The following is a 27950-nucleotide window of genomic DNA, read 5'->3' as shown; positions in this document are numbered from 1 at the left end:
CTTCTTTCATCTTCTCTTTAATCATTCGTGCCTCAACCTTCAATCCTCTCTACTCCTCGTCGTCTTTCTCATCGTCTTTGTCTTTCCTGTGCTCTGCGGCAGCGACCACAAGGGACCCACGGTGACTTAGGGCTTCCTGCTACGCCCTGTAACCCTAGCCACCTTTATCCTTCTGTAATTAGCAGGAACCATGTGCTTGACGAGACTAAGACACGCCTCCGTGGCATTTCTTCACTGACTAATTGGGAAGCGGGGTAGACACAGGCATCGGGAGCCAACTCGCTAAGCCTTTCTCTCTCTCTCTCTCTCTCTCTCTCTCTCTCTCTCTCTCTCTCTCTCTCTCTCTCTCTCTCTCTCTCTCTCTCTCTCTCTGGCTTTTACCGACTGGATGGTAAATTTGGGAAGAATTTTTGAATTTTTGTGTGTGAAAAAATGGTGTTATAGAAGCGGTGGTTAAAAGAGAGTTAGTGACCCCTCTCTCTCTCTCTCTCTCTCTCTCTCTCTCTCTCTCTCTCTGGCTTTGTGCGAATAAAAGGGTGAGGTGAAAAATTAACAACAGTGTGCGAAAAGAAGAACTGCAGTTGGAGAAAAACAGCTGGCACACACACGCATATTCTCTCTCTCTCTCTCTCTCTCTCTCTCTCTCTCTCTCTCTCTCTCTCTCTCTCTCTCTCTCTCTCTCTCTCTCTCTTCTCTCTCTCTCTCATACATCGTTTTCATTGCCAGGAAAGATTAGGATGACGCCACGAGGTTACAGATTTTTGTGGTAGAGGAGGAGGAGGAGGAAGAGGAGGAGAAAAAAAGCAGAAACACAACGGAATACAAAGAAAGAGCAAAAAAATCAGATCTAATAGACCTTGACGAAGTTGCATAGGATAAGTTATAAGCTACACTACCAAAAGTATGAGGTGTAGGATATAAAGGAAGGGAAGGAGGAGGAGAAGGAGGAAGAGGAGGAGGATGAAGAGGAGGAAGGAGCGTGGGGTGATTGAGTGGCGTCGCTCTCAAATTCCTGCGTGACTTATGGCCAGGAGTCGAGGGAGGGTCAGAAAATCGTCGCTTGGTGTTTGTTACCTCCCGACACTGCTGGTTTCAGGTGGCATAGGGTGAGTTCGAGTGAAGAGTAGTGATGCATCCTTGTGTGTGTGTGTGTGTGTGTGTGTGTGTGTGTGTGTGTGTGTGTGTGTGTGTGTGTGTTAATATCACAATGGGCCAAGTAAAAATATATGTAAAAGATACAGCCAGAAAGAATGGAAGCGAAAATTCCAACTGAAGCAAAGAAATCTCTACTTTTTTGTGATTTTCTTATTGTTCTGTTTTTTTTTTTTTTCTGTCTCACCCTCTTCATCAAATATCATCGCCAGAGAGTTATTTATTTATTTTTTTGTTCCATAAGCTGGTATTTTTTTTCATCCTTCCGGTTCTTCATCCTCCCCTTTCATCACCACCCTTCTCTCCCAACCTCCACAACATGGCTGCCTCAAAAAAAAAAAAAAAAAAAAAAAACAATTCTGGTACACCTCAGCCCTCCACGTGTTATTATGTACTCCACACGACCTTGTTTTTTGCATGCGTATGGTGAGGTGTACTTCAGAGAGTGAAAACAAAACAATTACCTCGTTTGGGGTGAAGTGCATTAGTCATTGTGCAAAAAGAGAGTGAGGGGAATTACCAGGAGAGTGGAAAGTACATATGCCAGATTTTTTTTTTTTTTTTTTTCGCATTTACAACCTCGCGTATCGTTAATCATGTTTCTCAAATGGCGTATACTATTTATCGTAACGTAACACATCTACGGAAGAGTGCGTGGCCGCGTTTGACACTGTCCGTCTGTACCTCCACCTTGCACCGAGACGAACCGGTAAACACTTGAGACAAAAAAACCCGAGTAACGCGTGGTGTCAGAAAGAGGTCAGAGGGAGGCCCGTCAGCACCTGTCACTTTCACGCCCTGTCCAAAACGACCACCCGTGTGCAGGCTATTAGCAAAGCCTAGCATGGCGCCGCCCACTCCCTTCCCCTGAGGTCGTCACGTACGCGAGGTGACCGCTCTACCTTAACAACACCACAGCTCCATGGACACAAATACACCGGTGTCTGCTCCGCCACGAATAGAGTGTTAGTAAGCGTGCTAGAAATACCCCGAGCCATATGCAAGACGTCAGCTCGTGGCAGCCGAACTGTACAGGAAGCGTGCCACTTATGTAATTTCAGGGCGACATACGCTCCCAATCCTGTCCAAGACTTGTTTACTTTCCAACGTTTATTTACTTGGTCTTTTCCTGTGATTGCCATGTTAGAAAGCAAGCTATTTACGGACCTTTCAATTAATCCAAGTGTCAAACATTACAGTGTATATATATATTGATAAATATGAAACTCTCTTTAAAACTAATCTATAGTCGTGTATGCAGATCATTTGAATAACTTACGTACATAAAGGTTCCAAATCCCCGGCCATCATCGACATGCTCCCCCGCAGCGGGCTTTTACATTTTCCAAACAAAACTGCTCACTTTTTCTTCCCAGCAGGGCTGCCTATCAGTCTGCCCATCAGGCGCTTGTAAAAAGACATCATCACGGCAACTGTCTTACCCACCTGTTGTGCTGAAGCTTAAAAGACGTGATCTTTGTGTACGGATCACAAAAACTCTGACATCCTCGTGGAATTCGAAGAAGAGTGAGCAGGTCAAGGGAAATAAGGAAAATCTTATCAGATTGACAACAATAAAGTGATGAGATAATCAGATGAAGAAAACAACGAAATGAAGCTAGAGGTAGAGTGCACATTAAATGCAATGGATTAATTGCTGTGGATTCTAAAGACACAAACTTAACAATTTTTATTGACGAGTCTGTTTGTATATGTGAGGGAAAAGTTCACAGTGCAGACTGGGATACAACGTGTGCTCTAAAAGTTGTCGACTATTTTCACCTGAAAATAATTGGATCACGAGTGCAGCACGCCAACTCGAGAGGTAGTCATGGCGGAAAAAAACTTTTTACAATCCACTATAAACAGCCATACAATTGGCCTTTTTTCCCCACCTAACTAGTAGATACTGAATTCTCAACTTATTACACAAAGCCTCTGAGTGTCGATGACGTGTCGTTGATACTGGTACTCGCTGTTCATCCGCGTGGTTAGTTTTGGCTGCCGGGTGACACTAAGTTACTCTAGCAGCTGCTGCCCATCAGCCCCCTCTAGTAGCGATTAGTAAATAAGGAGAAGGAAATATAACTAAAGTATTTTGAGTGATGCAGAAGTCCTGTGCGTAAGAAACTGGCTTAATAACAAGGTACAAATTCGAAGCACGAATTGCAATTTTAGTTTTATGCTTGCCTTGTCCCCAGAGCAACCGCAGGTACAAGTAAACACGTATGAAGCGGCAGCAGTACTTGTACAGTAAAGGGAAGCACCTTGAGGAGGTACTATTGACTTTTCACCCGTGATGGGATGTGCGCATCATGAACTTTAAGACGACATGACGGGATTCGCAAGACTGTTAGTGCTACATATGAAAATAACAATGACAACACAAAAACGATAACAACGACAACAATAACGAGACCGACAATAAAGGCAACAACAACAACAACAACAACAACAACAACAACAACAACAACAACGACAACGACAACGATGATGATGATGATGATGATTATGATAATAATAATAATAATAATAATAATGATGATAATAATAATAATAATAATAATAATAATAATAATAATAATGATATTAATAATATGCAATCACATCACGTTTCAATCACCTCCCACTACAGTTCCATATCCAACGGAGCAGCACTTTTATGGTGAAATTAGGGAAATAAATCTTAACTGTTCCATACTGTAGGATGCAGAATGGAATGCTCTTCGTGAATATCGCGCTGAAAATATAGCGGAAGAATTTAATTAATTACAACGAGACAAAGAAAATAAGCGTAGCCAACATGTTTTCTGTAGAAAATTTTTAACTGTTTCCTCTTTAGCATGCCACTACTACTACCACCATCGCCACCACTACCACCATCACTACTATTACTACTACTACTACTACACCACTACTACAACTACTACTATTTTTTGTTGTTGTAAAGTATGAATTTATTCTAGTACTCTCATTCACACCACGGAAAGACTTGATAGTTACCACCACTGTCATTACTACCTCCACCTCCACCACCATCACCACCACCACACGACCATTACACCATGATAATAATACAAAACCAACACCACAACTACTCTACAACACTATCACCACCACAAGAACATCACTACACCACTAGGACCAGAATGCCATGAACACACTACCACCACACCATCACCACTATCACATCACAGCCATCACCACCACACCACCAGTTTCACACCAGTAACAGAACCACTTCCTGCACACCACCATAATCCCACTGAACACCCAACCTCAACCTCAACCAACTGTACCTCAACACCAACACAACAACACAGCCACCACGGATTGTAAAGTATTAGGGACAAAGCACGACATAAAATCCTGCTGTTGCAATGAGTTTATTTAGCAGCATTAACGGTGAGGATAATTGTGGTAGTAGTAGTAGTAGTAGTAGTAGTAGTAGTCAATCAATTAGTTTTTATTTCGTAATACGAGTACATATAAAATAAATTGTACATCATATAATTCACTAACAAAATCAACATAATTCCAAGTAAGTGCACATAAGGAACTCTCTATTTTGTTCATGATTTTGTACAATTAATTCGTAGTAGTAGTAGTAGTAGTAGTAGTAAAAATGTAAGAATAAAATAAATAAATAAAATCTATCGCCATCGTGTCCACGAGGAAGGCAGCAACAGGGGTCGTCAGGGTCCAGAGACGCTCCCATTAGTGTGTCGGATACAGTTACAGAGAGGACACACACACCTGTCAGCAGCTCGTTAATATGGGATCTGTCCTCACCTGTCGACGTTCACCTTACACGCTCACGTCCCGCCCTAAACGCTCCCTCGTAAAGCCCTCCCATTACCGCGCTGACCGCAAGTGTGTGCTCGGTAAACCCAACGACTTAACCGTTTGGGAGAAAAGTACACATGTGGACCTCAGAAATGGGAGCGGGGAACCTCTGAACCGCCGCCACCGTGCGCGTCACAAAGGTCTGCTGAAAGAAAAACATTTAAACTAAATTACTCGTACCTTGATGGTCCAAGAGTGATTGTAAGTCAGCGGGCAGCGGGGAGTTGACGCCTTCGATTTCCTTTCCTTTACCTGTTCCCCTCTGCCTCCCTCCACACGACGTGAGGTGAGGAAACAGGAGTTGTATTCGTCCCCACAACTTATGGTTCACCCGAAGAGGGAAAAAAAAGTTTGTGTGTTTTTCTTAATTAGCAAAAGGAAACAACATAAAGGAGAACATCAAATATACATTAGTGTTTCGTTTAATAACACATGAATATAAAATGGAAATCTTTCAAACGTGTATTTCTTCCAGGTAAAATGTGAAGCGTGAAACATTAAGTGAATTTCACGATTTTTCCTCTCGGAGAATTGGTTTTTGATGAAGGAGTCTTTGAGCACGAGTCTTGCTTCACCTTGACGCGGGCACAGACAGCCAGACAGACAGCCCGGGCAGCTCAATACACCAGGCGCTGTGAAGGAAATGTCGGTCCGTCATCATCTAACTGATATTTCTTTTTCGTTTCTTATTTTTTTTGTCTCTGGGGCATTTTCACTCGGATAAGTAAAATATTGTATATGCAAATACAGAGTAAGTCTAAAAAAAAAAAAAAAACCAAGATAGAAAAGTGCACAGAATAAATACCTCAGAACCCCAAAGTCATTTTCAATTGAACACTCCCTTTAGAGGAACTGGAATCTAATATGTCAGCCCTAAAACCAATCAACACTTAGTTACGAGTTAATGAACGACAAATATCATATCAAATCCTCTACACAAATGTCCAGCACCACCTGTACAACGCCCCTAGCCAGGTCACTGCCACGCACACGTCGCCCACCACAACCACCGCATGCCACCTTGGATATCTGGTGTCGTCCCTGGTGTTCCTGGCTTCACACCTTAACGCCTTCACGCTCCTCTAACCCTATTCCAGCGGTACCATCAACAAAAAAATCCAGTGTTCAAGGCTCCTCTTTCACAATCTTATCGAACCTTGGCATACCTTGTCGACCTGCGCCCCGGGAGGTCTTCGCTCATGTTTTGAAGTTCAAGGGAGTTTAGTTTACAAGTTCGACACAGAAAGACCTCCTCACTCTTTGCGGATTTTTCCAATGATAATTTCTTTTCACCGAGAGACTTGTGTGTGATGCTTTGGCGGTTTGGAATGACAACAGTAAGGAATGTGTTTGTGTGAAAATAAAAGATAGTTCTAAGAAAATAAAATAAACATGGAAATAAATATGTGGTCTTAATATTTTTTTTTCTGAATACATTTGAAAGGTATATGAAAATGATTCCTATCCGACATTGGTTAAAGAAATTCGAAACTCAGACAGAAGGGGAGATGAGCGGCCTTCACAGATGGTCCAATAAAACGAGCCCCACAGCCTCTGCCAACCAGTGTTCCGGATATTTGTTTGCCGAGCAGGACGCGACCTGAGCTGGCTGCTTGGTCAGCTCAAACAGGAGAATCGGTATCGCATGGAATGACTGAGAAAGACGCGTAGCACTGGATGATGTGGAAATCGAACGTACACTTTAGTTTGTAGAAAAAAAAAGAATATCTGCAACTCTTACATCCTGAAGTTACATATAGTATTTTTTTATTACGTTAACCACTACACATATATTATTTTTCATAATGTGTTTTATTTTTTTTTGTCTTTTTTTATGATCCTTAATTCATGATCCTCTGTAGCGCTACCGAATAACATGCGTCATGAAGTTAGGAACAAAAATTATGGCTGTAAAATTTTTAAATATTTTACGATGACCTTTTCACTGTTTATGGCGCAACTGAATAACTTGATGCTGTGCAGATGAATTTCCTTAAAAATTTTCTCACTACTATACCACCTAGACACACACACACACACACACACACACACAAGGACGCACGCACACACACATCATTATCAGCCCTATCGTGCAAGGGACGTGCACGAGACTGGTGCACGGCAGGGGCGGCGCTCCATCACGAACACAAATCTTTCAGTGATGCAAGTTATTTCAGGGCTGAAATTGAGCCCCGTGTAATGGAACCCTTCAAGGTGAACATCGGCTTGGATGGCGAGGCGGCGGGACTACAGACACAGCGGGGCTACCTACTTCCATCCCGCCCTGGAAAACACCTCCTGCCAATCACTCACTTGTGTGCCTGCCGGTTTCTCTAACGGAAGGAGAACATGCATACGCCACCCTCTGTTGCTGATAAAAAGGATTAATGAGCACTACCACCTGTTACTGTGCATGTGCCTTATATCATTACCCCTTTAAAATCATAATTCAAATGTCCAGTGATTTAATATTTGCATGAAAGTCTCTGCAATATACAGATGTATTAGTATTACATTTTTTTTAACATTTGACTTCTAATTATAGGGGAATGATAATAAAAGGGACACCACCAATCAATAAATGCTGCTCAGCTCCACAACAAGATGTCGACAATCCGCGTTCACACTGAGGCACAAACAGCAGCCACTACAGGAAAATCCTAACCTGGCGTCCTGTACCCATCGCCTCCCTCACCCTCGCTTGCATGCTGATTCCTCCCTTGTCCTATTCCTCTCACTCCTGCCTCCCACTGCACTACTGTCACAGTTCCGTCACGTTACAAATCCATCTCTTTGTGTTTGACTTTCATCACCCTTCCCAGGCGTCAACGGAACGGTGGGAATAAAGGTAAAGGGAAAAAAAAAATAGTTGGCAGGAATAAAGGCGATGAGGAAAGGGAACGTGAGGGTGAATGGACTGAGAGAAGAGAAATGGGCTGGGAAGAGGAAAGGAGGTAAGGGAGAATGAACTGGGAAGGGCATGGGTGGCAGTAGGAGATGGAACAGAAGAAATGAGACGAGAGAAAGCAACTGGAAAGTTAATGCATTGAGAGCAGCGGGTACACGCAGGATGAGGGGAGGAAGTAACCGGAGGGGAAGAGACTGGCAGGAACGAAATGAATAGGAAGTAGAACAGGAGTGGAAGCTAAGGGTGGTGGCATGGGTGGAGGTGCTGCCTGGGGTGAGGGACTTAATGTGGGAGTGTGCTTTGTGGGTGGAATGAAGTGGAGGGAGGTGGGCCGCGGGGCAGGATGAGGGAGAGGCTTGGTTTGGTTCAGAGGCGGATGCACGGCGTCAAGAGGGAGGACAATTATTATTGGAGGGTGTCATTGTAAGGGTGACTGAGGGTGTCGAGGGTGGAGGGGAGGCAGGACGAATGGGTGGCGTGGCGTGCGAGATGGGTTGCTAAGTCACTGTGTGTGATAGGAGAAATAATGTGACTCAGACAGACAGCAAAGGGTAGAGGGCTGGCAAGTGAGTTTACTTTGGGGTCACGGAAGGCTGTGTGTGTGTGTGTGTGTGTGTGTGTGTGTGTGTGTGTGTGTGTGTGTGTGTGTGTGTGTGTGTGTGTGTGTGTGTGTGTGTGTGTGTGTGTGTGTATTTTCCTCTTTTTTTGTGTATATTTAAGGCAACTCCTGTTTTTTTTTTCCTTCGACGTGAGCGAAACAAGTGAAAGCGAGGCACGAGGACAGTTGAGAGAAAACAACGCGAAAAAAAACGAAGTAATCAAGAGCGGAAATCTGAAGTGACTAACACAGAGAACAAACAATTTCGCGCAGGAAACCGTCGGAGAACCAGTTGACTGAAAGAAAAAAAGGAGACAGGAAACTCTTTAATAAGTTTTATGATTGGATGGTCAGAGTAAAGGGGAGGGAAGAGGGAAGTCACGGGGAAGGGGACAAAGGGATAGAAACGAAACCCCTCTTTCACACAGGTAAGCAAAGAGTGACCGGTGACCACACCTGTGCAGAATAAAACTTCGAACTTTATCTTAACTTTCAATATTTGCTTCCCTATCTTGGATCTTTTCTCCATAACATCCTTTCTGCTATTTACCTAATATATTTCAGTAAAATCTTCTAAATTTGCTTTTTTTCAGCTTAAGCCTTTACTTCAAAACAATGTCTACTGTTCTTCATACATGTTCATCTACTTCCACTGCTTTCACTTTCCCTCTACACTACGTTGCTTCCTCAAAGTCCATCACTTCTTTCAGGCTCGGTTTTTCTTTAGGATGCGTCTCACTACCACCCTCTCACTCTCCCTCCCACTCCCTCAGGCCACACCAATATACACCAGCTCATAAAGGAACACGGGAACCTAATCTTCTCTGCCAACAGAGCTACACAGATTTTTTGGACCGTGGAGACTCGGAGAGATGCACGCAAACACTGATGAATTCAAATAAGACTCGCAACGTACCTGAAAAAAAAAAAAACTGTGGAGGGACACACTTAAAATGCGTCAAGAGAGAGTAATTTGGCAAAGCAAACACGACAATACAAGTTTCCGTTGATCGTGTCCGACTCAAAGCTACGACCCTCTCTCTCTCTCTTTTTGTCTCTCTGGGTCTCCTCCCCTCCCACTGGCTCTTTTCTTTCTTTCATCCCTCTCCTCCCTCCCTTCTGTGTTCCTCCTCCCCATGTCCCTCCCTCGTTAGCATACACAATTATGCGCATCCACGTCATGGGTTTGTGTGTGTCGCTCAAGCTGTCCTCTTGAGTAAACTCCCGCGACGCCCTTCTGTCTGTCTCACACTTCCATACATAAACAAACCTATGGCACGGACCTCACACAAACACACACAAACACACACATACACGTGCAATCCTATACCCTACACTTACCTCATCCTCCCTACTATTTTTCACACACACACACACACACACACACGAAGTCAACAAGGGTTAAGTGTGCGGGTGAATGCGCAGCTTGTCTCTGTCTCTTTCTGACCATCTCTTCGACTGTCTTCCTGTTGGTCGGTCAGTTATTTAGTCAGTCAGTCAGTCAGTCAGTTAGCCGGTGCGTCTATCAGCTTGCTTGTCTGACTACCTACATCTCTCTCTCTCTCTCTCTCTCTCTCTCTCTCTCTCTCTCTCTCTCTCTCTCTCTCTCTCTCTCTCTCTCTCTCTCTCTCTCTCTCTCTCTCTCTCTCTCTTATCAAGGCAGCAAAAATGAACTTCGCACGAGCAGTTTCTCACAACACTAATGAACGCCAGTGCGAACCTCAAGTGGCGATCAGCAGCTTCATCAGGACTCTATTGTTTTAACACGCCACTGTATGAACACTTGAGGGAAGCACGGGGCTTCACCCCTCTCCTCACCTTCCATTCCTCTTCCCCTCCCTCGCTTGCTGAACTTAAAGCTGCATACCCTCCGATGTAAAATTCCCCGCCAGCCAAGCCAAGCACACGTAACAATAAGAGATGAAAGGGAAAGAGACGAGCAAACCTACACATGCAGTAATTAGTTACGTGTGTGTGTGTGTGTGTCCTTGTGTGGTGTTTTGTGTCATACTTGTATGGTGGGTGAGTTTTTAATTGGTGTTTTTTCTCTTATTGACTGTCCATACAATCAGAGAGAGAGAGAGAGAGAGAGAGAGAGAGAGAGAGAGAGAGAGAGAGAGAGAGAGAGAGAGAGAGAGTTTCGTCCCTGTCAAGTTACATGTACGATAATGTTGTAATAATGTAGAGTATTTCATCATTTATTTACTCGGTGACATTTTGTAAGAGATTATAAGTTTTATGCAACGTCGAAGTGATGTATATACTGTTGCAGTTATTATTATTATTATTATTATTATTATTATTATTCATTATTATTGTTATTATTTTGTTGTTATTGTTTTTGTAGTAGCAGCAGCAACAATTTAAGAAGTACAAGTAATAGTAGTAGTAGTAGTAGTAGTAGTAGTAGTAGTAGTAGTAGCAGCAGCAGCAGTATGTAGTAGTTGTAGTTGTTGTTGTTGTTGTTGTTTTCATTATCATTACTACTATTGTTACTTCTACTACTACTATTATTATTGTTATTATTATTATTATTATTGTTATTATTACCTATTATTATTTATTATTACTATTTCAACTCGTAAAATCCATGTCACGTAGATAAAAAGAGCACAAATATTTAACCTTTTCATAGACTATTTTGTCAGAGACTATTTTGTCAGCTGTATCGCCCCTTGTTGACATCCCCTTTAAAAAGCAATCCACACACACACACACACACAGACACACACACACACACACACACACACACACGTTATCAGCGACACACACACTCGTCGCCCATCACGCGCCTCAACACACGCGTGACGTCCCCAGGGTGCATTGAAGGGACGCCCCATCACGCACAGCTTAAGGAAACATTCTGAAACAATTATGTGCCGCTCCTCCACTACTTTTGAATGGCTCTAGTTAAAATGATATGGTTTTTAAGGGTGTTTTTTTCTTTTTACGATACTAGTGTTAAGTGAGGGGAGTCAGCCTGGCCAGGGATATAAAGGGAGATTAAACCCTGAGGGAACTAATAACATGTTGATGCTCCTCGTCATTGTCTGGAAGCGTTATGAAGGTTTAAGTTGTTGTGGGGTACGTAATATCATCCTTGTCATCGTCACTGTCAGAGAGAGAGAGAGAGAGAGAGAGAGAGAGAGAGAGAGAGAGAGAGAGAGAGAGAGAGAGAGAGAGAGAGAGAGAGAGAGAGAGAGAGAGAGAGAGAGAGAGAGAGAGAGATTAAGCTCTTCCAAAGTAATTTATGGTCATCGTCATCATCGTTACTACCAGAAATTTATGGGAAGATTACTCTGTTCTGAGGTAACAAATAGATCACGGTCGTTATCTATGTCATTTTTTGGAAGCGATATTTAAGTTGTTCCGAGATAGTCATCAATGCCACTGTCAGAAAGGCCTCTGGGGGTTAAATTGTTCTTTGAGAATTAATATATAGTTATCGTTATTAGCGTTAAGAGTTAGATAGCATCACCATCACTGCCATTATCATCATCATTGTCAGAAAGCGATATGAATATGAAGCCATTACGAGTGGAGCAATCCCACCACCATCGCCACACTCATCCATCCATCACTGCCTCGCGCACACTCAACTTTTTTTCCGCTATTCTGCCAGTTTTATTTCTATCCACCTTTTATCTGTAAAAAAAAAAAAGAGGGGGAGGGGTCTATATTTGCACTCGTATACACAAAAAATAAGCACGCAAAGGGAAAAAACTAGAGAATTCCAGACCCATACACAACAACTCTAAAAATAGTTTCGATGTTTATAACGGGAGGGAGAAAAACGTATCCTGTCTCACTTTTTTCTATTTTTCTTTTTTTTTTTTCTGTTCGTGTCACTCTTTATCACCGTCCCCCGCGCTAATCTCCGCCGTTGTACCCTTGCACCTGTCACTCCCACTCCTGTCAACGCCGCTCTGCCTCTAAATCTGCATCGCTGCAACTCTTATTTGTTCCTGTCACCTTCACTCAGACTCGGCAACTTCCACTTTTTTTTTTTCGCCCCTCTACCGCTCGCACCTTTATCTCTGCCATCCTCACCTGTGTCACCTGTCTCTGTGCCACCATCACCCCTGTCCTCGTCACCTTCGCCTCTGTCCCTGCCACTCACTTGGTTCTTATTGTTTTCACTTTTACTGCTCTACAACTTTGCCCTTCTCACTTTCGTGTTTGTTCATGGGATCTTCACTCCTTGTTTCATTCATCTTCACTTGTTTTCCTGCCACTCATTGGATTTTATTGTTGGCATCTTCAGTTCTGTATCTTTATTACTTCTCACTTTGATTAACTTTTTTTGTTACCTTAATTCACGTGTTAATCATTTTCACTCATGTTCCTGCCACTCATTCTTCCCTATTGCTGTCACCTTTACTTTTGCCTCTCGCACTTTCATTCCTCTCCATGCTGTTGTTTAATTCTGATCCTAATCATCTTCAATCATATTTTCGTATCTCATTCTGGCATATTGGTGTCACCTTCACCTTCCTGCATCTTAATATTTAGCATTTTCATCCTTTTCTCTGTCACTTTCACTCCCCTCGCAGTCTTCTGCCAATGCCATTCACCCGCTCACCTTTCCTTATGCTCTCAACTTCCTCCATCATCTTAAGCTGGGAAGTGGCGGGCTGGAGTTATGGCAGATAAGAGGGGGCCAAAGTTAGACGGGGTACGTAAATAGTGAAATATGGAAGCTATTAGTCAAGAAACGGGGCCAGTGCAGGGCTCCTTCAGTCACGTCACTGCACTGAGGGAGAGAAATGTTACTGATAAATGACATTTACGTCATTCGCGGGTTAAAATTCTTCAGGAAATACGGACACAAAATATACTCGTAAATATGCGCTACTGAGAAAGCTGATCTTATTCGTGGATTGGAAGAAAAATATAAATACTGGTATACCCGTCTGATCAAAAACATCATTAGCAGATTGTTATTATTCTGGAGATGGGAAAAGAAAACAAACTATAGATATATACACTAGTGATGAAGAGAAGTTCATTTACGAATTATATTTTTTTCTTTAAACAGTGTCATATGAAAATATTGCCACCTTTTCTAAATACTTTCAGTGCAAATACTTTCAGTGTGTGCTATTTACGACGAGCCGCTGTTAATGCTATGCACTCAGCATGCAGAAACGTCCATGGCGGTGGGAATCCTTCTGTTGAATAATAAGTAATTATATCTCCATGTGGCGTCAACGGAGTTCTAAACGTCGGCCAATTCATCGACTTAATTGGGGGAGACAGCGGGGAGGTCTGCGTTCCTCCCCGCGCCGCCCCTCGTAAAGATGTGGCGGTGATAGCGGCCGACCACAGGCGGGCGGGAGGTGTGGCGGTTTCACCCAGCGCAGCACCTCCTCCCGCCCTTGCCTGTGTAAGGTGCTGGGCAGGAACTGATATCAGAAAGGCGAGGCGTGAAGCAAACAAACTGCAGAGTACACATACACACATCTCAATACACCAGAAACATACATAAAAATAGTCGGAAACATCTTGAATTATTAACAATATATAACGCACGCCGCGGTTAGACTCTTCTTTCGATCCCTTCACTTTACCCCGAGACGAAGAACAAGACACGCAGCGCAAATATGGCGAATCTTACAAAGCAAAGAAAAATCAATCACGAGAAAAGAAAAATCACTGGAAAACGCAAAACAACTGTACCCCACGAGAAAAAAAGAGCGAAAGTGAAGGTTCTAGAGATAATGATCTGAGAGATACAGATTACGGCGGTTGTAGGAGGGTGGCTTCAGGAATGTAGGTATGTGGGAAGCTGGGGAGAGAGGAACCCTGTCTGCCTGCTGCTTGGGAAGGAAGCGAGAGAAACTGGCACCTACAGACGAATGAAAACGGACCCCACCTAGATTCTGGCGTGACTGAGTGGAGGGCATATTTACAGAGCGAACTAGAATATGAGTACACGTAAAGCAGCCCGTGTTTGCCGCACTACACCGCGGCACTACCACACCACCGCTTCCCACTACAAGTTACTACAGGAGTTGCTACAAAGCCCACCAAGTATTTGTAATGGAGGAGGAAATAAATTTATGGGCAAGTTGAATATGGGAGCACGCAAGGCAGACGTTCACTACCACACCACTGCCACCAATAGTACCACACTTACACCGCATCCATTACTGTTATGTTACGTGCACACTCACCACTACCACACCAGAACCATCCCTACCACACTATATATTCAACTATGGAGTTATATCACCAGTATGCCGCACCCTATCACATCTACTGTTTCCATGCATCACGTCCCCTCAACCCTTTTACCACATCACTCCACACAACACCACTACCACCACTAATCCACGCTTTCACGAATTACGAGTATTACCGCCACACTCACAACACATCCACTGTACGTAACCCATCAAATCCACTCTGCACTTTTGCCACTGATCTCTTTATTAATACCAGTCCATATAGCCACATCTACCCCACAACCACCACCACTACTTTGGCCAGCTGCACGCACGCCACAACCACCACCACGCCCACAGCCTCGTGACAAATAGGCTGTGCGCTGTATATGGGCAAGCACTTCCTCTGCTATGAATTATTACGCCAGCGGGACTCAAGAGCCCTCACTGTGCTTTTGTGTATTTCAAATTGCCTGTGTTGTCGTGTCATTTGGGTATAAACCTGTGTATGGTACTGAGTGTGTGTGTGTGTGTGTGTGTGTGTGTGTGTGTGTGTGTGTGTGTGTGTGTGTGTGTGTGTGTGTGTGTGTGTGTGTGTGTGTGTGTGTGTGTGTGTGTGTGTGTGTGTGTGTGTGTGTGTGTGTGTGTGTGTGTGTGTGTGTGTGTGTGTGTGTGTGTGTGTGTGTGTGTGTGTGTGTGTGTGTGTGTGTGTGTGTTAGGCTACGTGATCCTCTCCTTTTTCTTTTCTCTAGCGGTGACTTTGAGCATCATCTTGCTTGTCGGTTCAAAAGTGACGGTGTATTTATGCATTTTCCTTCTCTTAAGCTGTTAGAATGACTTTCAGAAACGTTCACTATATTTAGCAATTCCTTAACGTGTTTGCCAGCGTGCACAGTAATACACCTCAGAGGGAGAGTGCACAGTAATGTCTTGGCGTGGCGGCGCGGGCGGTCGGGCGTGGCATTGCATGAGCAGCATGAATGGTAACCTCGCGCCGCTGCCTCGCATCACCATCCCAAACATGCCGCGCCTCGTCAAACCCTTAAACCTCCCCTTACACGGCACTTAGTCAAAGGGCCATATTCTGAAACGCTTCACCCTCTCACCATGACTATTCTCAAAGGTCACAGAGATGATTAACCGGGTTCACAAGGGTGTTTCTCCTGTTAATAATGCAGATATCTTGTTAATCTGTCACTAGACCCGTAAAAGCACCCTTAAAAAACAGCATCACTTCATCTATAGCCTTCTGAAAGTAGTGGAGGTGCAACGAAAATGTGTTTCAGAATATTGTCCAAAGAACGACCCACTCCTTCCCTGCTGGTCCTCTTACCCTAACGCCACCAGGACCACCATGGCTTCACAATGCGGGGACGCGACCACATCTCTCCCATCCCCACCCACACAGCGGCCTTTGTGACACCTCCGCGTGACCTCCTGTAGGGAACTATTGCCTCCCCAGCATCGCTCTCACCTGCTCCCTTTTGGTTACCTCTTGACAAAGGTGTTATTCATGACATCCCGCCTGATTGTTTATTGTCTCGCTCGAGGTACTGGAGGAGGAGGAGGAGGAGGAGGAGGAGGAGGAGGAGGAGGAGGAGGAGGAAGATGAGAAGGATGAGGAAGAATGAAGAGACTTGGTAGGGAAAAGGATGAAGTAGACGAAGACAAGGACGATGATGAGGATAAGGAGGATGGAAAGAATGAAGAGAGTAGACAGTGAGGAGGAGGAGGAGGAGGTGGTGGATGAGAAGGATGAAAAGCCATGACAGGTAAAAAATGTATATATTAGTAGGAGGAGGAAGAGAAGGATGCAGAGGCTAAATAGGAAGGAGGAAGACGAAGAGATTAGGTATAGAGGAAGAGGAGGAGGAGGAGGGGAAAGAGGAGGACGAATGCATAGATGAGGTACAGAGGAGGAGAACAACGACGACGAATAAAAAAAAAAAACAGAAAATATGATAAAAGAAGGAGGAGGAGGAGGAAGAGGAGATGGACAATGAGACACGATACAAAGTAGAAAGGATCTGACACTCCATCACTTCACTTCACATCACCACCGCCTAGCTACACTTCACTCACTCACTCACTCACTCATCGTCCACTGGCTAACCTGGCCTCATTCCGGCACAGGGGACGAGGGGAAGGTAGGAACGCCGAGGGGAACTGATGAGAACCAAGCTGATGACTGAATTAAGGGACCAAGGGCGCGAGGAGGGGAGTGAGACCTGGTGCCGGCTAGGGATGTGTGTCAGAGGAATACCCGAAAAAAGAGGGAAGAGGGGAAGGGAAGAAAGATAAAGGAATAGAGACAGAGAAGGAAGCGAGGAAGGCGAGAGAGAAATATGGATGTTGTGTTAGTTGTTGTTGTTGTTACTACTACTACTACTACTATACATTAGTGGTCGTGATGTCGTATTGACGGTGGTAGTAGTAGTAGTAGTAGTAGTAGTAGTAGCAGTAGTAACAGTTTTTTTTATTTCAGTTAAACTTTCAGAATAACTATCTTAATTAGTCTGAAAACCCCTAAACAAGAAGAAAAACAAAAAAACAAAAACACGAGCAACACAAAGACACAAGATAAACACCAGCCTTCCCCAGATAACACTACCAAAGCATTACTCCCTCTCATAACAGTGAGTACATACAGTCTACCCTCGCCTGCTGCCACCTACTTGATATTCCCCTTCGCTCCACAATCACCGCACCTTGCCTTCTCACCTTAATTAGGGGCAATCTCTCATCCCCTTCAGCTGCCCTACACGTATTCTTTCCGCTCACCTACCTTCAACCCTTCCGCCCTTTTAGTCACCACCTCCTCCTCCTCCTCCTCCTGCCTCTTCTTTCTCCTTCTTCTCTTTCTTCCTGCTTTGCTATGTGAAATAAAAACATTTTACTATGCAATGCAATGACATGTGTCGAGTAATTGACTTCACATGACGTCTTTATATTGTTCTTTCTCTCTCTCTCTCTCTCTCTCTCTCTCTCTCTCTCTCTCTCTCTCTCTCTCTCTCTCTCTCTCTCTCTCTCTCTCTCTCTCTCTCTCTCTCTCTCTCTCTCTCTCGTTTTTTGCTTCAGTTTTTCTAATATCACGTAATTTCCATTCTCACTCCTTCCTCAATTACGCTATTACGTTTTCTCCCTCGCATTTCTCTCTCTCTCTCTCTCTCTCTCTCTCTCTCTCTCTCTCTCTCTCTGCCAACAGTGCCTACATATAGTCTCAAAGAATTCAAAATAAAAGAGAGGAAGATAGAAGGGGAGAGAAAATGCAACACGTGGTGCTGTCATCCGGAGAGAGAGAGAGAGAGAGAGAGAGAGAGAGAGAGAGAGAGAGAGAGAGAGAGAGAGAGAGAGAGAGAGAGAGAGAGAGAGAGAGAGAGAGAGAGAGAGAGAGAGAACTGTGGTATGTGGGTAGACAAAATTAGTGTCAAGGGATAGTTAACAATGTGTGTGTGTGTGTGTGTGTGTGTGTGTGTGTGTGTGTGTGTGTGTGTGTGTGTGTGTGTGTGTGTGTGTGTGTGTGTGTGTATGCGCGCGCGTGCAGACATTATTCCTCATTCTCCCCACTATGACCACACACACACACACACACACACACACAGATGTATTCATCCATAAATCAGAGCGCACAACAACAAGAGATATTACACAGAACTCACATCATCATTCAGCAATTCATATTCTCAGGGGAACAAACAAAACTACATTATAACTCTTTATCAAGATGGAAAAAATGAAAAATAAACACGTATAGTCATCTCATGGTGGAATCTTACCATTCTGAGTCCTGATCCACGAGTATAAGTGTCCAAAAAAAAAAAAAAAAAAAGTATTCCTTGGTGCTGTTGGGAAAGTGAGGGCAATAAATAGACATGTTAGCCTCGGTGGTGTGTGTGCGGCTGCGGGAGGGACAGTGAGGGATGGAAAAGGGGAGAGAGGATGAGAGAAAGGGAAGATGTTGGGAGAGGAGTAAGAGGAGGACGGGAAGGAGGAGGGAGAGGAAGAGGAAAACTAATATGTGTGTGTGGGGGAGAGTAAAAGGAAAGTGACTGGGAAAAGAAAGGTATCAGCAAGTGTTCGTGAAGGAAGAGGAGAAGAAGGAGAAGAAAAAGAAGAAGAAAGGGAAAGGGGAAAGAAAAAAAATGTCATACGCTTTCCAGGGACAACTTTTAACAGCCAAGGGAAGGAAAAGTTAGACAGCAAGCACACACACACAAAGTTGCCTGAACTTAAGACGCTCGAGTATGAAAGAAAAATGAGAATTAAGCTCCTGAAAACCATTACACACGAAAGCACTATTTGCTTTGTAGCGGGAGGGGAGAGAAAAAAAGATGACAGTAAGGAGAAAATGGGCGTAGGAAGGAAATGTGTGTGTGTGTGTGTGTGTGTGTGTGTGTGTGTGTGTGTGTGTGTGTGTGTGTGTGTGTGTGTGTGTGTGTGTGTGTGTGTGTGTGTGTGTGTGTGTGTGTGTGTGTGTGTGTGTGTGTGTGTGTGTGTGTGTTTGGCGAGTAGAGGGGCTTATTTAGGTTTTCTGAGGGCTGCAGGGGACAAAGAGAGGGAGCGGCTGCGTGTGCGAACGGATGGCTGCAGGGAAGACAGCGTAAGGGAAGGAGGAATATAAGAGGGGAAGAGGAGGGCAGTCTGTGTCAACACCACCCCGCACACCCAGCTGACGTCACCTCTAAGTACACAGACCACTCGACCACCGTGTATGTACGTGTATATATTTACATGCATACAGACAAGCGCTTTCCTTCCCATTGCCATTTCATTCATTACAGACATAGATTTACAAACACGTTAAGTTTAGAACTATATACATACATATGAGGTCTTAATATACAGAAATGGGATCACAGAGTCAGCAGAGTATAAAAAGATTAAATCCTTTCAGTCGTAGTAGGAAAAATGTGAGGATGACCGTAAATCACACCTGTACACAAAACATAAATATATAATAGAATAAAAAGTAAAATAAAAAATATATATAAATAAACACGAAACGCAGCTACATAGTATACAGTGAAAATGCCCCAGCGATAATAAAGAAAATATATAAACGACTTAAGAGGTGATTAAAAGACACTATACGTATGAGGGCAGTAGATGAATGACAACATGCTAAGTGACAAATCTACAAACTGTCTGCAGTGGTAGTTTTTTTTTTTTTTAATAAAGCTAATAACAATAAAAGGTGTAATGTTAACTCGAATCGCTGTGTGTGTGTGTGTGTGTGTGTGTGTGTGTGTGTGTGTGTGTCATATTCAACAGACACACACACTACAACACAGTACTCGCACCAGGACAAGCAAGACATCACACGTTGCCACACGACAACAAACCCTCAAACTCTTACATTGCAACACAACGAAACACAACATAACAACACAGAACAAAGGAAATGAAGTCAAGACACAATCTGAGGAAAATAAAACACAGGGTGAAATAAACCAACAATCTTCCCTTCAAATAGTGAGGCAAAACCCTTCCTTGTGTCGAGATAAAGCTGACCGTTTTCCAGGAAGCGTGTGGGAAGCGGCGGCAGGACCAACACCACCCAGTAAGGGGAACAGAAAACGGAATAGATACCAGAGTTGCAGGCGGAGGCAGCGCGGCCCATTCTCAATTCAGCCGGAGCTCTTGAACAAGGCCTCAAGTCTTGTCCGGTGAATTAACGTCCTCACGCGAGAAGGAGGATTAGAAATAAATATAGGATATGTACTTAACTTGATATTGAACATGCGTGGGATTTGCGTTGAGATATCCTGGATAGTGAGTTTTCTTTTTTTATTCGATATTTGATTACGTGGCTTAAACTTACACATTATCAGGGTAACCATATACTACAAATTTACAAGCCGTGATCACAGTTTTGACAGTCTGTTGAGAGAGAGAGAGAGAGAGAGAGAGAGAGAGAGAGAGAGAGAGAGAGAGAGAGAGAGAGAGAGAGAGAGAGAGAGAGAGAGAGAGAGAGAGAGAGAGAGAGAGACGGGGCGACATCACGACCGTGCCACATGCAAGACTAAGTGTTACCTGGCCACCTGACGTGTTATTTGCATTCGAAGGCAGCTCCTGTGATTACCGACACCTCCTTGTGCCTGGCAGAAAGGTCAAGACAGTTTTGTCTCTTTGTCTGGCTGCCTCCCTGTCTTCTTGTGTGCTTATGTAACTGATTATATTTCTGTCTGTCTGTCTGTTCTCTCTCTCTCTTCTGTTTGTATGTGTCTGTGTCTGACTGCCTTCTTGTCTTCCTGTGTGATTGTGTGGCTGACCGGATGTCTATCTGTTCTCTCTGTTTTCCTGTTTGTATCTGTATGTGTGCGTGTGTGTCTGACTGGCTTCCTGTCTTCTTATTTATTTTCTATCAAGCTCATTGTGTCTGTCCGTCTTTCCCTGTTTTTCGCTTTGTTTGCATGTCTAGTTGTTTCTATCCTCTAATATTAATGTCTCTCTGCTTGTGCAAAATCATATATACGTGAAAAATTGATAAACTAAACAAGGCATTACTACATCATTAATTACCTTAGCTGTTCATACGATTAGTAATTCGTATCATGAAGTAGCAAGATGCAAGATTGTGCACCAGAATCTACGTTTTTACTTTTGACACTTTGTCTACATTCTGCCAGCAGCGCGTGGGTCACAACCTGCATGTTTCGCAGGGAGGAAAAAGGGGAAGAAAGAAAGAAAAGAAAGAAAGCGACAGCAGGGAGGAGACGCAGGAGGGAAAGAGGGAGGTGAGGTGCTGCTGCTAGTGCTGGTCTCTGCTGGTGTCCAATTACTGTAAAAAAAAAAAAAAAAACTGTTACACGGGGATTTCGCATTTCCTCTCAATCACTTTTAAGAAATTCGAAATATGACGATAATACACGATTGACTGGTTGAATAATTTATGACACCAACACTTCGCTGTCATATGGCGCCGCTGCAAAACAATCAAAGCAGCAAAGATGGCGAGTTAAAATATTGATATTAAAAACAAAATTATGGTATGGTAAAAATATTGAAAATCCCTAAAAATATGAATATATAAAACGGAAATGGGATAAACCAGCGAAAACTTTTAAGTGATAGAAGCTGAGAGGGCTGATATTTCAAGTGAAGAAGGAGTACTGACCTCACTGATCCAGAATAGATGTCTGGCGTTGTTCGTTTGGTACGCTAACACAAGAAACAAGGATACATATCTGAACGTGAAAAATGGACTCTCAGTGGATTTAGTTGACATTAAGTTTGTATTGCATGTTCCAACATGTTCCAACACTTTCTCGGCTTACAGTCTTGAAAGATGCTTATAAATAGTTGCAAAAAAAGAAAAAAAAAACACTTAAAACTGAATAATGATGAACAACCAACGTTTTTAATGAGTATTTCGTATGATAATTCCTATAATCGGTTTGTCTCTTTTCCTCTATTTATTTATTTATTTTTTGTTTAATTGCACGTGAGCATGCATCTGTGTAGTCTTTATCGCATATCCTCTGCTTTACTGCATAAACTGAGCCTTTGAACGTATCATAAAGCAATGCACAGCTCTGTTACGTCAATATTTTGCTACTGAGAGAGAGAGAGAGAGAGAGAGAGAGAGAGAGAGAGAGAGAGAGAGAGAGAGAGAGAGAGAGAGAGAGAGAGAGAAAGGGAAAGAGAGACATTCGAAGGCTAGGGAAACCACCAGAGAGAAATTCGTTGTGCCACCTCAGCTTACAACGGACAATTCACCGCAGGAAGTTTCACCAACTGCTTGGGTGCAAAAGCTTCGCCACCATCCGCCAGCCGACAACATCCAGGTCGTCCGGGGAGCGGCCAAAACTTTCCAACTCCGGAAACAAAAAAAGCACGAGCCTGAAATTTGCGGCCGAGCGAATTCCTGGTGAGCACGTAAAGGAAAGGAAGAGCAGCACCAGCAGGAGGATAAGATGGAAATGAGAGAGAGGTGAAAAGAAAAGGAGAAACAAAGGTGAAATAAGAGATGACGCAGAGTATACACGAGGGTCAGACGTAAATTAGAGAGGTACGGGTGAGCTGAGAGGTGAAAGAAGGCACAGTAAACAACAACGATGATGATGAAATGATCGTAGAAAGGAAATAAAAAAGAAAATAAATAAATAAAGATCCTCGGGTGTTCGGACCAGAAACAAAAGAAAAAAACTAATACCGAGGAAAGAAAATGAAAAAGTGAACCAAAAAAAAGTGAAGGGAGAAAATATACTTGGCAGAAAAATAAGCAAAAAAAAAAAAAAAATGAATAATGATAATTAAAGGATACAAAAGAAAGAAGAAAATACGAGAGTACCAAGATGAACAGGCTGAGGGAGAAAGAAGGAACGTGGGAGAGATAAAAATAGGAAAAGCAATCAAGGAAAACACAAGAGAAAATGTGGAAAGAACATCGGGAGCAAATCAGGGAAGGGAAGGGGCAGGAATCAAATGAGGATTAGGTAAGACTGAGTGAACACAAACATGAAAGACAGGAAGGAGGAAGGAGAGAAAAAAAAGATGGACAAATTGGTAAAAAAAATAATAATAATGTAAATAGGAAATGTGGAAAACAAAATACATAAACAAGTTATTTTTTTTTACGAATAAGCAAACTACAAACTGTCAAACTATTAAAAGCTTGTAAAAAAAATGTTGCTTTTATTTACATTATATTTTATTACTGCAACGAAAAGCAATGAAAAAAAATGTATAGGTTAATTTTTCACATACGTTACAAGTACATTTGCCTGAATATAAAACTTCTGAACTATTGAATACGATAAAAAAAAATAAATAAATAAAAATAAATAAATAAAAACAAATTATCATTCAGAAAATTCCTCCCCTACCACTAACACTGCAATAATTTGGACTGTCGATACAACCACCACCATCGCAACCACCACCACCACCATCACCACCACTACCACCACCACCATCACCACCACTATTGCGACACTCAAAAAATTCAGCAAGCATAGTTGAACTGTTCTTAAAAAGCTTTGTTCTCTCATACCCAACTATTTTCTAAAGGCCACATATAAATAATTCAGGCTTTCATGGCTGTTCTCCTATTGATGATACAGTGTCCTTGTTAAACTATCACTTTAATCACGAAATCACCCTTGAAAACCACATTTACTACGGCCTGTTAAAAATAACTCTAATATGATGTCTTGTACTCATCTTGTCCACTTTTGGTCCTCTGTCGATAACATGCATATGCTGAAGTCCATTAATGTGAAAATCCAATAAACCACCACCACCATCACCGCCACTTGATGGGACACGGAAGGGCAGATAAGAGAGAGAGTGAGGAAGCACGACTCTTGACAATGTGAAGCACCAAAACTCACTTCAATGGCAGCAGTTCACCACACACAAGGAATTATGACCTCATTTTATCGATTTTCCAATGTGCGTGTGTGTGTGTGTGTGTGTGTGTGTGTGTGTTTGTGTGTGTGTGCACGGTTTCCTCTCCCTTGTCTCTGTTAGTGGATCAACATTAGTCTTGGTAAGTGTATTTATTTATCTGTAATTACTGTCTGCTGCTTCTCTCTCTCCTGTCTCCTCTCCTCTTCTCTCTTCTCTTCTCTTCTCTTTTCTTCTCTTCTCTTCTCTTCTCTTCTCTTTCTCTCGTTTTCCTTTTTTTCAATTTCTAATTTGTTTAGCTTTCTTTCTTCTGCTTGTCTGTCTATACTATAGTTTGGCTTCTTCTGTATTTCCTTATTTATTCTAGTTCTTTTATCTTTGTTTGTTTTTCTTTATGTCTGCATGCTTATATCCCATGATTTGTCTATCTGAGTCTGTCTGTCTACGTGTCCGCCTATCTGTCTGCTTATCTGCTTTTCTATTAGTCTTACATCATCATTATCCATAGTTTTTCATGCACTATTTACACGGCCTTCATTTTCTCTTGCTTTCTCATTATGCTCTAATTTTTGCTCTTCATCCTCATGTTAATTATGATGTGCACGCTTCCTAGGCTCAGAGAAAATATAATCACGAGTAATTATTCAAACAATACTTTTTTTTTCACTCACACGGTATCTTTTCATCCACATTTCCTACGTATTTTCATACCTGTCTCTCTTCATTTTCCTATCCCTCCACCTCTGTTTTCCCTCGTGTATTTATTCCTTTTTCCGAAGTGTTCTTTTACTCGGAGTCGTCGTGTTTCGTTCTTTCGGTGCAAATTACTACATCTTTTTCTTCTTCCCCCAACGTATCAGTTTTCCTCCTCTTTCTTCATCTTTCTTTCTCTTTCTCTCGCTCCTGCTCCTTCCCCTTCTCATCTCACAGTTCGCGTTTTTTTTAACTGTCAATCTTTTCTTATGCAATGCTCTTTTCCTTCCATGCACGTCTTTATTTCTATCCTCTGTATCTATTTATTTGTCTGTTTGTCTACCCTCTTTCAGCTCCCGTCTTTCTCTCATGCATTCCTACGCTGTGTTTATCTGTCTGGTTGTGTCTGTCTATCTATTTATTTTCTTTCCCACTTTTCATTGACTCTCTCTTTTTCTCTCCATTCTTGCCTGTAGCAGTATGTTCATCTTGTCTCTCTCTCTCTGTCTCTCTCTCTCTCTCTGTCTCTCTCTCTCTCTCTCTCTCTCTCTCTCTCTCTCTCTCTCTCTCTCTCTCTCCTTACTCTCTCTCTCTCCTTACTCTCTCTCTCTCTCTCTCTCTCTCTCTCTCTCTCTCTCTCTCTCTCTCTCTCTCTCTCTCTCTCTCTCTCTCTCTCTCTCTCTCCTTACAAGTCTTTCTTTGCCTTGTATTCTTAATCTCTTTGCTCTCTCGTCAGGGCACTTTCATGATTAATCTGTTGTTATTTTTTTCAAAGTCCAGGAATGGCGAGTCTTGTTTTTCTCCTCATTGGCGTGGTAGAATCCTTGTTAAACTATGAAGACTATCACTAGAATCACGAAAACATCCTGAAAAGCACAACAACTTCACTGCGCTAGAATCACGAAAACAAGTTCGAAAACCACAATAACTTTCATCACTGCCTGGTAAAAAAAAAAAAAATAGAGATGGACGAAACATTTGTGAATACGGTTCTTTGTGTCGGGTCTGTCTATCTGTCTGTATCCGTTCTCATGTTCTCATTTTTCATCTTCCCTCACACAACCCTACTCTTTCCTCGTCTCCTGTTGGCCATATACCGGTATCTCCCCCTAGTATCTTTCATTACACCACCCCGCACTGCCTGACGCCGCGTAAGCCACATCGTGAGCTTGAAAGAGGATTAACGCGTTCCCCTGTATAGTATTCATTATCACCTTTACGTCAGGTGCTGTGTGCTTTCATTAAGGGAACATTTTCTCACGGGTGAGTAATGGAGTTTTCACGTCTAGCGAGAATAAATATATACGCCTGTCCTCCCAGACTAACTTACTCCATCTGTCTTCTTCATTATCTCTCTTTTCCACCGCCTCCTTTGTCTACTTTGTCACCCTCGTGTTTTTCTTCTTCTTCTTCTTTTCTTCTTTTTTTTTTCACCGGCAAAAATAAATGAGTGCGTCTCATAGGTATTCGGGTTAGTATGTTTTCTTTCCGGGTATTTGCCTGAAAAAAAAAAAATAGTTGTTTATCTGCATCGTTTTTTTTTTTTCTCTTTTTTTTCTGTCATGAGATGCACGAGTAGACTATCCCTCATGCAACACCAACACTTAATATACATTAGATACTTATCATACATCAAACATGACGATTAGATTACGCTGCGCACGCTCGTAATTAATTCACACACACACATACACACACACACACACACACACACCCACAAACACACACACTAACATGGCGTAAGACAACTCCACGTCGACAACACGATGCAAAAAAGTGGCGACCATTCACAAGATCCACGATCCTTTAGTGGCACCGGTCATGTCCTGCCTCTTGGCACTGGTGTGAGAGAGAGAGAGAGAGAGAGAGAGAGAGAGAGAGAGAGAGAGAGAGAGAGAGAGAGAGAGAGAGAGAGAGAGAGAGAGAGAGAGAGAGAGAGAGAGAGAGAGAGAGAGAGAGAGAGAGAGAGAGCGCATCAGTCCTTTCTTGTTATTCTCTAAGTGGTGGTGCTTCTTGGACTCTTCTTGCTGCTCCGCCTTCCCCCCTCCTCTTCCTCGCTCCCTCCAACACCAGGCCGCCATAATCACCCCGCTGGTGAAGGAAGAGAAGAAGGTAAACTAATAATACTGGACAGGTAAAGTTTGGTTCCTTCTCCACGAGTGAGTTTATTATTATTTTTGGTTAATTTTCTCCTTCCCTTTATGTAAGCTTCATTAAATGTTCCTATATCTTTAGCCTAAGTTGTTTTCATTCGTGTAATTTTCTTTTCTATATTATACAATAGAGTAATAATGGCGAACAAGTCTCAATTTTCTCCTTTTCATGTAAACTTTATCTATTTATCTTTTATCCTAAGCTTTTTTTTTTTTCTTATACTGCAGTACGTTTCTACTTTATACAATAAGTGAAAGGTAGCGAACGTTGTCCTTAATTTCCTTCTTTCTTTATTTCCACCTAATCTTTTTTTCATTCTTAGCTGTCTCTTTCGTGTAACGCTTTCCTATAATAATGGAATGAATGAAAAAAAGTAAATAAAAAACGTACGAGTCTTATTTTTCTTCCATCTTTTCATTAATGTATTATGAAATCTTACTATACTTTCAACCTATCTTTTTTCCCGTATACCATTTTCATATCTACTGCAATTCATTAAAAAAAGAAAAAAAAAGAAAAGAAAAGGAGGGGAAGCGTAATGCAAGTGGCGATCAAAGCAAAGATAATATTTACAAAAACTCGTCTGCCTCAATAAGGAGAATAACTGATTGTACCATGACATGTGTGGGCGTCTTGAGGCGGATGAGAGCCAGCCTAAGGATCTCGAGGGGGAGGGGAGGCGAAGGTAAGGCGAGGTGAGGGGGAGAGGATGTGAGGATGGGGAGGAGGAGGCGAGGAGGCTGCCATCCCTTCGTTTAAAGACATCACAGGTGACAAGCCATTACTTACGCCAGCCTATTTTACGTTACTTTAATGTTTTTTTTTTCTTTCCCTTTCCCTACCACCACTCACTCTTCCCCTTTCTCTCCCTTTATCTTCAGCTCCTTGTTCTCTCTATCCCCTCCGTCACCTCCTCCCCTGCTCACCTGTCAGGGGCGTCCAAGCTGGTGTTGTTAACTTGTTCAACTACGCATGAATATTTTAAGCACTTTATACAGACGTAACGAAATGAATAAAGCTGGCAGTTAGATAAATGCAAATTAAACTAGACACTTCTTTCTTTAATCGCCCTATTTATATC

The 27950-nt window shown here is 42.7% G+C and overlaps 1 protein-coding gene and 1 long non-coding RNA gene across 9 annotated transcripts in view; one reads left to right on the top strand and one right to left on the bottom strand.

Moving 5' to 3' along the window:
• The window catches only part of LOC135114077 (multiple epidermal growth factor-like domains protein 6), a 165474-nt gene that overhangs the window by 54056 nt on the left and 83468 nt on the right, over positions 1-27950 (top strand). The gene's annotated exons all lie outside the window — the stretch shown is intronic.
• LOC135114080 (uncharacterized) overlaps positions 19092-27950 on the bottom strand; it is a 94651-nt gene continuing 85792 nt past the window's right edge. For 4 of the 6 annotated variants that reach the window (XR_010275205.1, XR_010275200.1, XR_010275204.1 and 1 more), the window contains one exon: positions 25360-26806. This is a non-coding gene — a long non-coding RNA (uncharacterized LOC135114080). Of the gene's footprint in view, positions 21453-25359; positions 26807-27950 lie in introns of those variants that run through there. The other 2 variants (XR_010275202.1, XR_010275201.1) reach the window with 1 other exon arrangement.

This window comes from Scylla paramamosain, chromosome 27 (genome assembly GCF_035594125.1).
Source record: "Scylla paramamosain isolate STU-SP2022 chromosome 27, ASM3559412v1, whole genome shotgun sequence".
Taxonomy (NCBI): Eukaryota; Metazoa; Arthropoda; class Malacostraca; order Decapoda; family Portunidae; genus Scylla; species Scylla paramamosain.
Note: the sequence above shows the minus strand (reverse complement) of the source record. Positions and strands in the feature narration are given on the sequence as shown.